The sequence below is a fragment of the Camelina sativa genome, chromosome 17 (assembly GCF_000633955.1).
Source record: "Camelina sativa cultivar DH55 chromosome 17, Cs, whole genome shotgun sequence".
Classification (NCBI taxonomy): Eukaryota; Viridiplantae; Streptophyta; class Magnoliopsida; order Brassicales; family Brassicaceae; genus Camelina; species Camelina sativa.
The window spans coordinates 25,318,343-25,329,432 of record NC_025701.1 but is presented as its reverse complement, the minus strand read 5'-3'; the positions used below and the strand labels follow the sequence as shown (position 1 = coordinate 25,329,432).

Below are 11,090 nucleotides of genomic sequence, written 5' to 3'. Positions count from 1 at the left end.
GTGATAAAATGTTAGGTTCTCAACACATAAGGTTTGTGTAGGGAACTTGTTGGTGGGTGGGTTTAAGTCCCACGTTATGTTTGATTATGGAGCTTCTCATAGCTTCATTAGTCCGGAGTGTGCAGAGAGCGCGAGAATCAGAGGGGATTCCGGGGAGCGTACCAGAGTTTTCAGAGTTGCAGGAGGGAAGATCCTGAGAGTTATTGGACGAGCTAGGGGAGTTGATATTCAGATCGCAGAAGAGTCGTGGCCATCGGATTTGCTTATCAGCCTAGTGGACTTGTATGATGTTATTCTCGGGATGGATTGGTTGCATCAGCATATGGTGCATTTGGATTGCCATCAGGGTAGAGTGGAGTTTGAGCGTCCAAGAAGGAAGTTGGTTTTTCAGGGTATTAGACCGACTTCAGGGAGCCTCGTGATCTCAGCCGTTCAGGCTGGGAAGATGATCGAGAAGGGCCGTGAGGCTTATTTGGTTACTATATCAATGCTAGAGTCAATGGGGAAGTCTACGGTTAGCGGTATTCAGGTTGTTGAGGAATTTGAGGAGGTGTTTCAGTCATTGCAGGGATTACCACCACCTCGGTCTTATCCTTTCACTATTGTACTGGAACCGGGAACGACACCGTTATCCAAGGCTTCTTACAGAATGGCTCTAGCAGAGATGGCAGGGCTGAAGAAGCAACTAGAGGATTTGTTGAGCAAGGGATTCATCTGTCCTNATGTTAGGTTCTCAACACATAAGGTTTGTGTAGGGAACTTGTTGGTGGGTGGGTTTAAGTCCCACGTTATGTTTGATTATGGAGCTTCTCATAGCTTCATTAGTCCGGAGTGTGCAGAGAGCGCGAGAATCAGAGGGGATTCCGGGGAGCGTACCAGAGTTTTCAGAGTTGCAGGAGGGAAGATCCTGAGAGTTATTGGACGAGCTAGGGGAGTTGATATTCAGATCGCAGAAGAGTCGTGGCCATCGGATTTGCTTATCAGCCTAGTGGACTTGTATGATGTTATTCTCGGGATGGATTGGTTGCATCAGCATATGGTGCATTTGGATTGCCATCAGGGTAGAGTGGAGTTTGAGCGTCCAAGAAGGAAGTTGGTTTTTCAGGGTATTAGACCGACTTCAGGGAGCCTCGTGATCTCAGCCGTTCAGGCTGGGAAGATGATCGAGAAGGGCCGTGAGGCTTATTTGGTTACTATATCAATGCTAGAGTCAATGGGGAAGTCTACGGTTAGCGGTATTCAGGTTGTTGAGGAATTTGAGGAGGTGTTTCAGTCATTGCAGGGATTACCACCACCTCGGTCTTATCCTTTCACTATTGTACTGGAACCGGGAACGACACCGTTATCCAAGGCTTCTTACAGAATGGCTCTAGCAGAGATGGCAGGGCTGAAGAAGCAACTAGAGGATTTGTTGAGCAAGGGATTCATCTGTCCTAGTGTATCACCGTGGGGAGCGCCAGTGTTATTTGTGAAGAAGAAGGATGGGAGTTTCCGGTTGTGTATTGATTACCAGGGTTTGAACCGGGTCACCGTGAAGAACACGTACCCTTTCCCCCGGATCGATGAGTTGTTGGATCAGTTGAGAGGTGCTACTTGGTTCTCCAAGATTGATCTGGCGTCGGTTTATCATCAGATACCGATAGATGAGGCAGATGTGAGGAAGACTGCTTTCAGGATGAGGTATGGGCATTATGAGTTTGTGGTGATGCCGTTTGGGTTGACTAACGCACCAGCAGCGTTTATGAGATTGATGAACAGCGTGTTTCAGGAGTTTTTGGACGTGTATGTCATCATTTTCATTAACGACATACTGGTTTATTCTAAGAGTCTTGAAGAGCATGCAGTGCATTTGTCGGCAGTTTTGGAGAAGTTGTGGGAACATAAATTGTTTGCTAAGTTGAGCAAGTGCAGTTTTTGGCAGCGTGAGATGGGTTTTATAGGTCATATTGTGTCTGCGGATGGGGTTTATGTGGATCCGGAGAAGATTCAGGCTATCAGGGATTTGTCTAGACCGCAAAGTGCCACAGAGATCAGGAGTTTCCTTGGTTTGGCAGGTTACTACAGGAGGTTTGTGCAGGGATTTGGGAGCAGAGCACGTCCGTTGACTAAGTTGACAGGGAAGGACGTTCCTTTTGTGCGGTCACAGGAGTGTGAGGAGGGCTTTGGAAGCCTCAAGGAGATGTTGACTACTACGCTAGTGTTGACTTTGCCTAAGCAGGGAGAACCATATGTGGTTTATACAGATGCATCTATAGTTGGTTTAGGATGTGTGTTGATGCAGCATGGGAAGGTGATTGCCTATGCTTTGTGGCAGTTGCAGAAGCATGATGACAACTATCATACTCATGACTTGGAGATGGGTGCTGTAGTTTTTGCCCTGAAGATTTGGAGATCTTATCTTTATGGTGCAAAAGTGCAGGTGTTTACAGATCATAAGAGCCTGAAGTATATATTCACTCAGCCAAAGCTGAATTTGAGGCAGAGGCGGTGGATGGAGCTGGTGGCAGATTATGATTTGGAGATAGCCTATCATCCTGGTAAGACTAACTTGGTTGCAGATGCTCTAAGTCGGAAGAGGGTAGCTTCGGCTCAGGAGCAAGAGATGGAGTCTTTGGTAGGAGAGATCGGTGCGTTGAGTTTGTATGCTGTGTCTCAGGAACCGTTGGGTTTGGAAGCGGTTGATAGAGCAGATCTTCTGAGCAGGGTGCGGTTGGCTCAGGAGAAGGATTTGGGATTAGTGAATGCCTTAAAGTATGGAGATTCAGAGTATCAGGTCTCAGATAATGGTACTATCTTGGTGCATGGTCGGATTTTGTGTGCCCAAGGATGAGGAGTTGAGACAGGAGATCCTGAGAAAGGCTCATGCGAGCAAGTTTTCTATTCATCCAAGAGCGACTAAGATGTACCGTGATCTCAAGAGGTACTATCAGTGGGTCGGGATGAAGAAGGATGCAGCTAGTTGGGTCGCGAGGTGCGATGTGTGTCAGCTAGTGAAGGCTGAGCATCAGGTTCCAAGCAGGTTACTGAGGAGTTTACCCATTCCAGAGTGGAAGTGGGATATGATCACGATGGATTTCATGGTAGGATTACCAGTGTCTCAAACTTTTGATGTTATTTTGGTCATTGTGGACCGGTTGACCAAGTCAGAACATTTTCTGGCATTAAGAAGACTGATGGAGCAGCGGTCTTGGCTAAGAAGTATGTGAGGGAGATAGTCAGATTGCATGGGGTGCCAGCGAGTATTGTGTCTAATTGGGATTCTAAGTTTACTTCGGTGTTCTGGAGAGCATTTCAGGCAGAGATGGGCACTAAGGTGTATATGAGTATAACTTATCATCCCCAGACAGATGGACAGTCGGAGAGGACGATCCAGACGCTGGAGGAAAGGCTGAGGATGTGTGTGTTGGATTGGGGTGGTCATTGGGCAGATCACCTGNTTAGTGAATGCCTTAAAGTATGGAGATTCAGAGTATCAGGTCTCAGATAATGGTACTATCTTGGTGCATGGTCGGATTTTGTGTGCCCAAGGATGAGGAGTTGAGACAGGAGATCCTGAGAAAGGCTCATGCGAGCAAGTTTTCTATTCATCCAAGAGCGACTAAGATGTACCGTGATCTCAAGAGGTACTATCAGTGGGTCGGGATGAAGAAGGATGCAGCTAGTTGGGTCGCGAGGTGCGATGTGTGTCAGCTAGTGAAGGCTGAGCATCAGGTTCCAAGCAGGTTACTGAGGAGTTTACCCATTCCAGAGTGGAAGTGGGATATGATCACGATGGATTTCATGGTAGGATTACCAGTGTCTCAAACTTTTGATGTTATTTTGGTCATTGTGGACCGGTTGACCAAGTCAGAACATTTTCTGGCATTAAGAAGACTGATGGAGCAGCGGTCTTGGCTAAGAAGTATGTGAGGGAGATAGTCAGATTGCATGGGGTGCCAGCGAGTATTGTGTCTAATTGGGATTCTAAGTTTACTTCGGTGTTCTGGAGAGCATTTCAGGCAGAGATGGGCACTAAGGTGTATATGAGTATAACTTATCATCCCCAGACAGATGGACAGTCGGAGAGGACGATCCAGACGCTGGAGGAAAGGCTGAGGATGTGTGTGTTGGATTGGGGTGGTCATTGGGCAGATCACCTGAACCTGGTAGGGTTTGCTTACAACAACAGCTATCAGGCAAGTATTAAGATGGCTCCTTATGAGGCTTTGTATGGGAGGCCATGCCGTACACCGTTATGCTGGACTCAGGTGGGGGAGAGGAGCATGTTTGGGCCAGATTTTGTTCAGGAGACCTCAGAGAAGATTCGGGTTCTCAAGCTGAACATGAAGGAGGCTCAGGATAGGCAGATGAGTTATGCTGATAAGAGGAGAAGAGATCTTGAGTTTCAGGTAGGAGACAGAGTGTACCTCAAGATGACCATGTTGCAGGGTCCGAAGAGGTCACTGACAGAGACTAAGTTAAGTCTGCGGTATTTGGGTCCGTTCAGAGTGATTAAGCGGGTGGGACCGACAGCATATAGGCTGGAGTTGCCTGAGGTTATGCGNAATTGGGATTCTAAGTTTACTTCGGTGTTCTGGAGAGCATTTCAGGCAGAGATGGGCACTAAGGTGTATATGAGTATAACTTATCATCCCCAGACAGATGGACAGTCGGAGAGGACGATCCAGACGCTGGAGGAAAGGCTGAGGATGTGTGTGTTGGATTGGGGTGGTCATTGGGCAGATCACCTGAACCTGGTAGGGTTTGCTTACAACAACAGCTATCAGGCAAGTATTAAGATGGCTCCTTATGAGGCTTTGTATGGGAGGCCATGCCGTACACCGTTATGCTGGACTCAGGTGGGGGAGAGGAGCATGTTTGGGCCAGATTTTGTTCAGGAGACCTCAGAGAAGATTCGGGTTCTCAAGCTGAACATGAAGGAGGCTCAGGATAGGCAGATGAGTTATGCTGATAAGAGGAGAAGAGATCTTGAGTTTCAGGTAGGAGACAGAGTGTACCTCAAGATGACCATGTTGCAGGGTCCGAAGAGGTCACTGACAGAGACTAAGTTAAGTCTGCGGTATTTGGGTCCGTTCAGAGTGATTAAGCGGGTGGGACCGACAGCATATAGGCTGGAGTTGCCTGAGGTTATGCGTGCGTTCCACAAGGTTTTCCATGTTTCTATGTTGAGGAAGTGTCTCTGTGAGGATGATCAGTTGTTGGCTAAGATTCCTGAAGATCTTCAGCTTAACATGACTTTGGAGGCGAGACCAGTGAGGGTTCTCGAGAGGAGGATTAAGGAACTTCGGAAGAAGAACATTCCTTTGATGAGACTCCTTTGGGACTGTGATGGTGTTGAGGAGCAGACTTGGGAGCCTGAGGCGAGGATGAAGGCAAGTTTTAAGAAGTGGTATGAGAAGCAAGCCGCGACTTGAGCTTGTCTAGCCTGGTCCCATCTGTAATCTGTGGCTGGAGCGGGAATGGAGTATTCCAGCCCATCTCTCTTGTTTACTTGGTTGCTTGGGGTGGCTGGTTGTGCGACTAAGTAACAAGATGAGGTGGTGGTCCTGTTTAGGACATTTTTTTGGCCTTGGTGGCGGTCTTATTTAGGACATTTGTTTGGCCTTGGTTGCGGTCATGTTTAGGACATTTGTTTGTCCTTTGTGGCGGCCCGTGCGACATGTATATGATCCTTGTGTGGTCATGAGGTATTCCAGTGAGGGGATATGTGGTTGGTAGGACAAGGTGTTGTCTTACACAAGCCAGGGGAAGGGAACCTGGATAGGGATAGGACTTAGACGTGTTCAGAATTGTTTGCTCGCGACTCTTGGGGGACTTTGGTCCTCCTAGTACCGCTATATTCTAAGACTTTGTGGCTTGGGAGTATGATTGGTATATCGACTTCGGATGACAATCCGGGGGCGCGTTGTAGGGTGGCAACCCAAGAGACGAGTATTGGATTTTTCTTATATATTATGGCATGCGGGTTTAGGCCCGATGAGGAGCCAACATGACGACATGCAGACTTAGGTATGATGAGGAGCCAATAAAAACTCAAGGTTTAGGCCTATGGGTAAAGGAAAGTCCAAAAGTCAAGAGCAAATAATGCCTGAAGCATGAGTCTATCGCCTAGAGGTGACCTTTTGCAGATCGGTCAGAAGAGTGCGGGCTAGGGAGATGGTTGCACGGGAGTCTTTGGCTGATGGTTGTACGAGATTCGAGGATGAATCTATGTTGGTGAGGGAGAATTGTAACATCCGCGAACCAAATTCCCGGTTTAGGGATGCATCGGTCGATGCAGGTTTGGTTCTCTCGGTCGAGTTTTATGTTAAACGCTGCATTTTGGGTTTAGGGAAAACCCTTAAACTCGAGTTTTGTCTCATTCAGCAAATTTGTCCGTTTTTGAGAGAAAAGAAAAGAGAGAAAAGGTTCTTGAGGATTTTGGGTGATTTGAGGCTGTTCCTGTAGAGATCTGTAGCTGGGATCGTTGTAGGAGCTTCCTGGGAGCGGTGTTTTGCTTGTTTAAGGTTCAGAATCTTCTTGGCAAAAGTAAGTGCAGGACCATGGCTTATCTAAGCTAGAGTTTTCTCTAATCGGCTTGTTTATGTGTTGTTTAGCTTGTTAGAATGTTAATTGGTACATTAGGAAGCTTTCTTGTGGCTTGGGATCGAGTTTTGTGGTTATAGGAACGAAGATCCGGCGAGAAACTTTGGGGAATAACGATGCTCGGCATGTGCATCAGTTGATGCACTTTGTGCATCAACTGATGCAAGTGCTAGGACGGCGCAAGAAACTTTAGGGTTTTTGTGCTATGTTGAGCATTTGTCGGTCGATGCAATTTGAGTATCGGTCGATGCAAGTTTAACTTGCATCGGTCGATGCATATCATGCGTCGGTCGACGCAACCCCCAACTGGTGTCGGTCGATGCATGCTTGGTGTCGGTCGATGTAGAGTCCTGGTTTGTTATTATTGATTGTTGATTGTTGGTTGATGGTTAGAGATGTCTCTATTGTTTGTGTGTATAGCCCAGTAGATGGGAGGATTGCCTTTCTGAGTGTTTATAAAATACTCATTCATTGCAATTTGTGTTTGTGGTGCAGGTAAAGGCAAAGTGTAATCGTGGAATCAAGACAATGAAGAGGAGGGTGTTCTATTGACTCGATTGGTTGTTGTCTGACATTGCTAGGTTGATAGAGTTGGTTCATTAGAAACATTGTTAGGTTGCCGGATTTATGATTCCTGATGTTTGGTATTTGGATATTGTTTATGTTATATTATTGGTTATTTATTGGATATTTGTATTGGTTATTTCTGCTGTTGGTTGTGATTGTGTTTAGGTGGTTAGTGGGCATGAGACCACTAGTTGTACTTTAATTATTATTATTATTATTATTATAATAATAATAATTATTATTATTATTATTTATTATTAAAAAAACGGATCGGATCGTTTTAGAGATATTTACATGAATTATATTCTACTAGGAATCGATCCGCACGACTACGCGGGGTTTTTGTAATTCTTTTTGGAGGAATTTGTATTTCATACTTCAGATTTGTTTTGTTAATTGTCTGATTATTACATTAACTATAATATCGAATTGTCTAGATTTGGTTTAATATTCATAAAGTTATTGACATAAGATAGACCAGATCGTTTAAAGGTCCACACGCTTTGATCCGGTTAATTACCAAAATATCCTTACTTTTTTTTTGTTAAAGAATATCCTTACTTTTTTTAGGAGACAATACATAGAATTCTTGTTTTTTTGTATCATTTTTTTTTGGGAAATTACCTAGAATATTACATAAAAGTAGGTTTATTACTAGACTAACATGTTGAGATTTCTGTATTACTAGAATAACACATAAAAGTTTGCAAATTACTTCTATATCTGAGTTGTGTGTTTTATTACGATTTATGCCATTTATAATTACTCTTGCTCTTGAGATCTTATGCTTTTACTTTAAATTGTCTATTTTGGAGAGAAGGAAACAAAAAAAACTTGAATGATCGATTACTTTTTTTTGATTCTCTTAAAATTGGGTGGGCAAAAAACATCAGATTGATTCCTTCTAATTTGATTCACTTTCTCTCTCGACAACAAAATTTCAGATCTAGTTTAGTTTTTATTTTATTCTCTGCTTTGAAATCCATGTTCGGGGTTTAGAAATCTAGGTCATATGATTTGTGTGTTTTTATCGGTTGTGAAACGGAGCTTTGAGATTTTCGATTTTTGATTTTGAAATTAGGCTAAGGAGAGGAAGAAAGAGATTATCAAGCTTCAGGAAGATCTCAAGGATGCTGAAAGTAATGATTCTTAATTTGAAAAAGGCTTTGCGAGATGTTTCTATAACTGGACGGGTCTCTTTTACTAAATGCATTTTTGTGTCATTCAGGTGCTTTTCATCGTGATTTATTCCCAGCGAATGCTTCTTGCAAGTGTTATTTCTTTGATAACTTGGGAGTATTCAGCGGTATGAGGATTGGAGAAGCTTCTGAAGCCAGATTTAATGATGTTCTTCGTCGTAGATTTCTCAGACTAGGTATTGAACATTTTTGTATTCTCTTTGTTACCTTTTGTGTTTGTGTGCTTAACTTATTATGAACTTCTGTTATCATTTATCTCTAGCGAGGATAAGGAGGAGAAAGAAATCAACTCAATCATCTAAAAGATTGCGGTCCTCAGGTTTGTTTAGTCTTCCTTTTTCCATTATCTCACATTTATAATTTCCTTAATGCATTTCTTGCCCATAAATTGGAAAATGTTCGAGGATTAAAAAAAAAAAAAACCCTAATTTGTTGGATGAGTTTGGTCAAATTAAGTTCCAGATTCTAAAATCCCTAATTTCTTGATTGCTATTAGTTACGGTTAGTTCGATTTGTCTTTTTGTAGGTTATAGTCAGAATGAAGCCTCCAAGCAAAGGTGAGGAAGAGGAGATGATAGTTAAAAAGCTCTCCAACGATGCCTCACACTATCAATGAACAGACTTTCACATTCGACTCGATTGCTGTCCCGGAGTCAACTCAGGCAAGTATTTAGTTTCATCATTGGGGTGTCACTGTATTTACTTATTTATCTCATGATTTACATAGGCTAAGAAGTTTTTATATTTCGTGTCTTCTTTGCAGGAAGAGATCTTTCAGCTTGTGGGAGCCCCTCTTGTAGAGAACTGTCTGGCTGGATTTAAAAGTTCTGTTTTTGCCTATGGACAGGTAGTCATCCCTCCTTTCTCAATGTGTTCCTTTGGGATTGAATTGAAAGTTCTTAAACCACATGGTTGAAATTCTAACATTTGCTTTTCATAAGCTTCTCAATATTAAATTTGTTTCTATTTTCATAAGCTTCTATTTTCATAAGCTTCTAACATTTAAATAATCTTGTGTCATAACAATATTAAATTTGTTTTGAGCCTCTATTTTCATAAGCTTCTCAACTCTTTTTAACTGATAACTCTTCTTTCTTTGAACAGCCATTGGGAACTATTCATTTTCCGAGGTATATATATACATATATTTATGCCAAAAACTCTTGTTTGATCTTCATGAAACTGGAGTTTTTTTCCTTACTCAATTTTTTTTCTTGAAGTGGGAGGCTATTCCATGGGGTCTTGAAGGTGTTCTTGCGTATCTAAAGCAGAGCTATAACAATCCTCCGATCTACATTCTTGAAAATGGTAACACTTCATTCTATTTTGTCTTCTTGCTCTGTTCTGTCTGTTTGAAAGCACACCTTTTTGTTCTTAATTAAGATTCTTCTAACCACACCAGGTAAACCGATGATACACGACTCGATGATGAGAAAAACCCTTATCTACCAAAGGTTTTATAACAAAAACTTTGTGCTTCCTGCAGCCTTGATGAAAATTTTCCAGCTTTGCTAATAACTTTTAACTTTTTGGGGTAAATGCAGCACATTCTATACAGGCAGAAAGAACAGTTCAGTGATGGAGTAGGATACAGCTGGATTGATGGTCGAAAAGATCATGCAAACAAACATGTAATCAGATATCTCTTTTTATTCATATATAGAATCTTAAGTCACAGTTTGATAATGTGATGCTTTCATTTCTCTCTTGGTAAGGTCTCTGACACAATGCTGATGAACGCAAGCTTTGTCTTCCCTGATAACACACCTATGACAAAAGAAGCTTACTACTACAGAACCATCTTTGAAAAGTTCTTCCCTAAGGTAATGATTTCATCCACATAACTAACTTTGTCACCTTGATTGTCTTGATCTTTGCTTCTGATATGTTTTTCGTAATATACAAATGAGCAGAGTGCAGCTAGAGCGACTGTACCAGGAGGTCCAAGTGTGGCATGTAGTACAGCAAAAGCTGTAGAGTGGGACGCAGCTTGGTCACAGAATCTTGATCCGTCAGGTCGTGCGGCTCTTGGAGTTCATGTTGCAGCTTATGAGGGAGAAGATAAAGCAGAAGATCCTCGTCCGGGGAAGGTGCAGAAACTAGCAGAGAAGACTGCAGGGATTGTTTGAGAATAAGCAAGGTTTAAAAGCTACCGTACTACTTATCCTCTTTTGTAGGATTGATGACTGAATAGGCAATCTTTATTCTTTCCTTCTGGGGTTTTGCAACACTCCATGGAGACTGAGTTGAGTTAGCCCTGAATTGTGTACCTAAATAATAAGTTGCTGGTGAATTTCTGTTTTCTACAGTTGTTAGACTATGACTATCCATGAAAGCTTGATGCTACTTGAGATTATTAACGTTGTTTTCATGAATTCGATTCTTCCTAATTTTTTTCTTCTAAACACAAAGTGTTTTGCTCAGTATTCTTTGTTCAAGTCTAGATTTTGTTTCAATTTCGTATTGAGAAATTCAAAACTATAATCAAACGGGCTGAGTTGATGTTTGAGTTCAGCCTGTTTAAATTCTTTACTGAAGGATATAATGTATTGGCTTATAAACAATAGAAAGACATGATAATTAAAAAGACTCAGTGGCCCAATGGATAAGGTGCTGGTCTGTGAAACTAGAGTTCCGGGTTCGATCCCCAGTAGGGTTGTATTTTTTTAATTTTTGTTCCAGAGCTATTTTTGTTTTGGTACTAGACAATTTTACAGTCTATGATAATATTCTTTTAGA

The 11,090-nt window shown here is 42.4% G+C and overlaps 2 long non-coding RNA genes across 2 annotated transcripts; both read left to right on the top strand.

Annotated features, from left to right (window-relative positions):
• LOC109130019 lies at window positions 7,921-9,012 on the top strand. The gene is made up of 4 exons (XR_002036184.1): window positions 7,921-8,291; window positions 8,381-8,527; window positions 8,614-8,670; window positions 8,878-9,012. It is a non-coding gene; the product is annotated as an uncharacterized LOC109130019 (long non-coding RNA).
• Window positions 9,110-10,748, top strand: LOC104757996. Its single transcript, XR_002036183.1, has 7 exons — window positions 9,110-9,198; window positions 9,456-9,481; window positions 9,572-9,659; window positions 9,754-9,805; window positions 9,896-9,982; window positions 10,067-10,174; window positions 10,265-10,748. It is a non-coding gene; the product is annotated as an uncharacterized LOC104757996 (long non-coding RNA).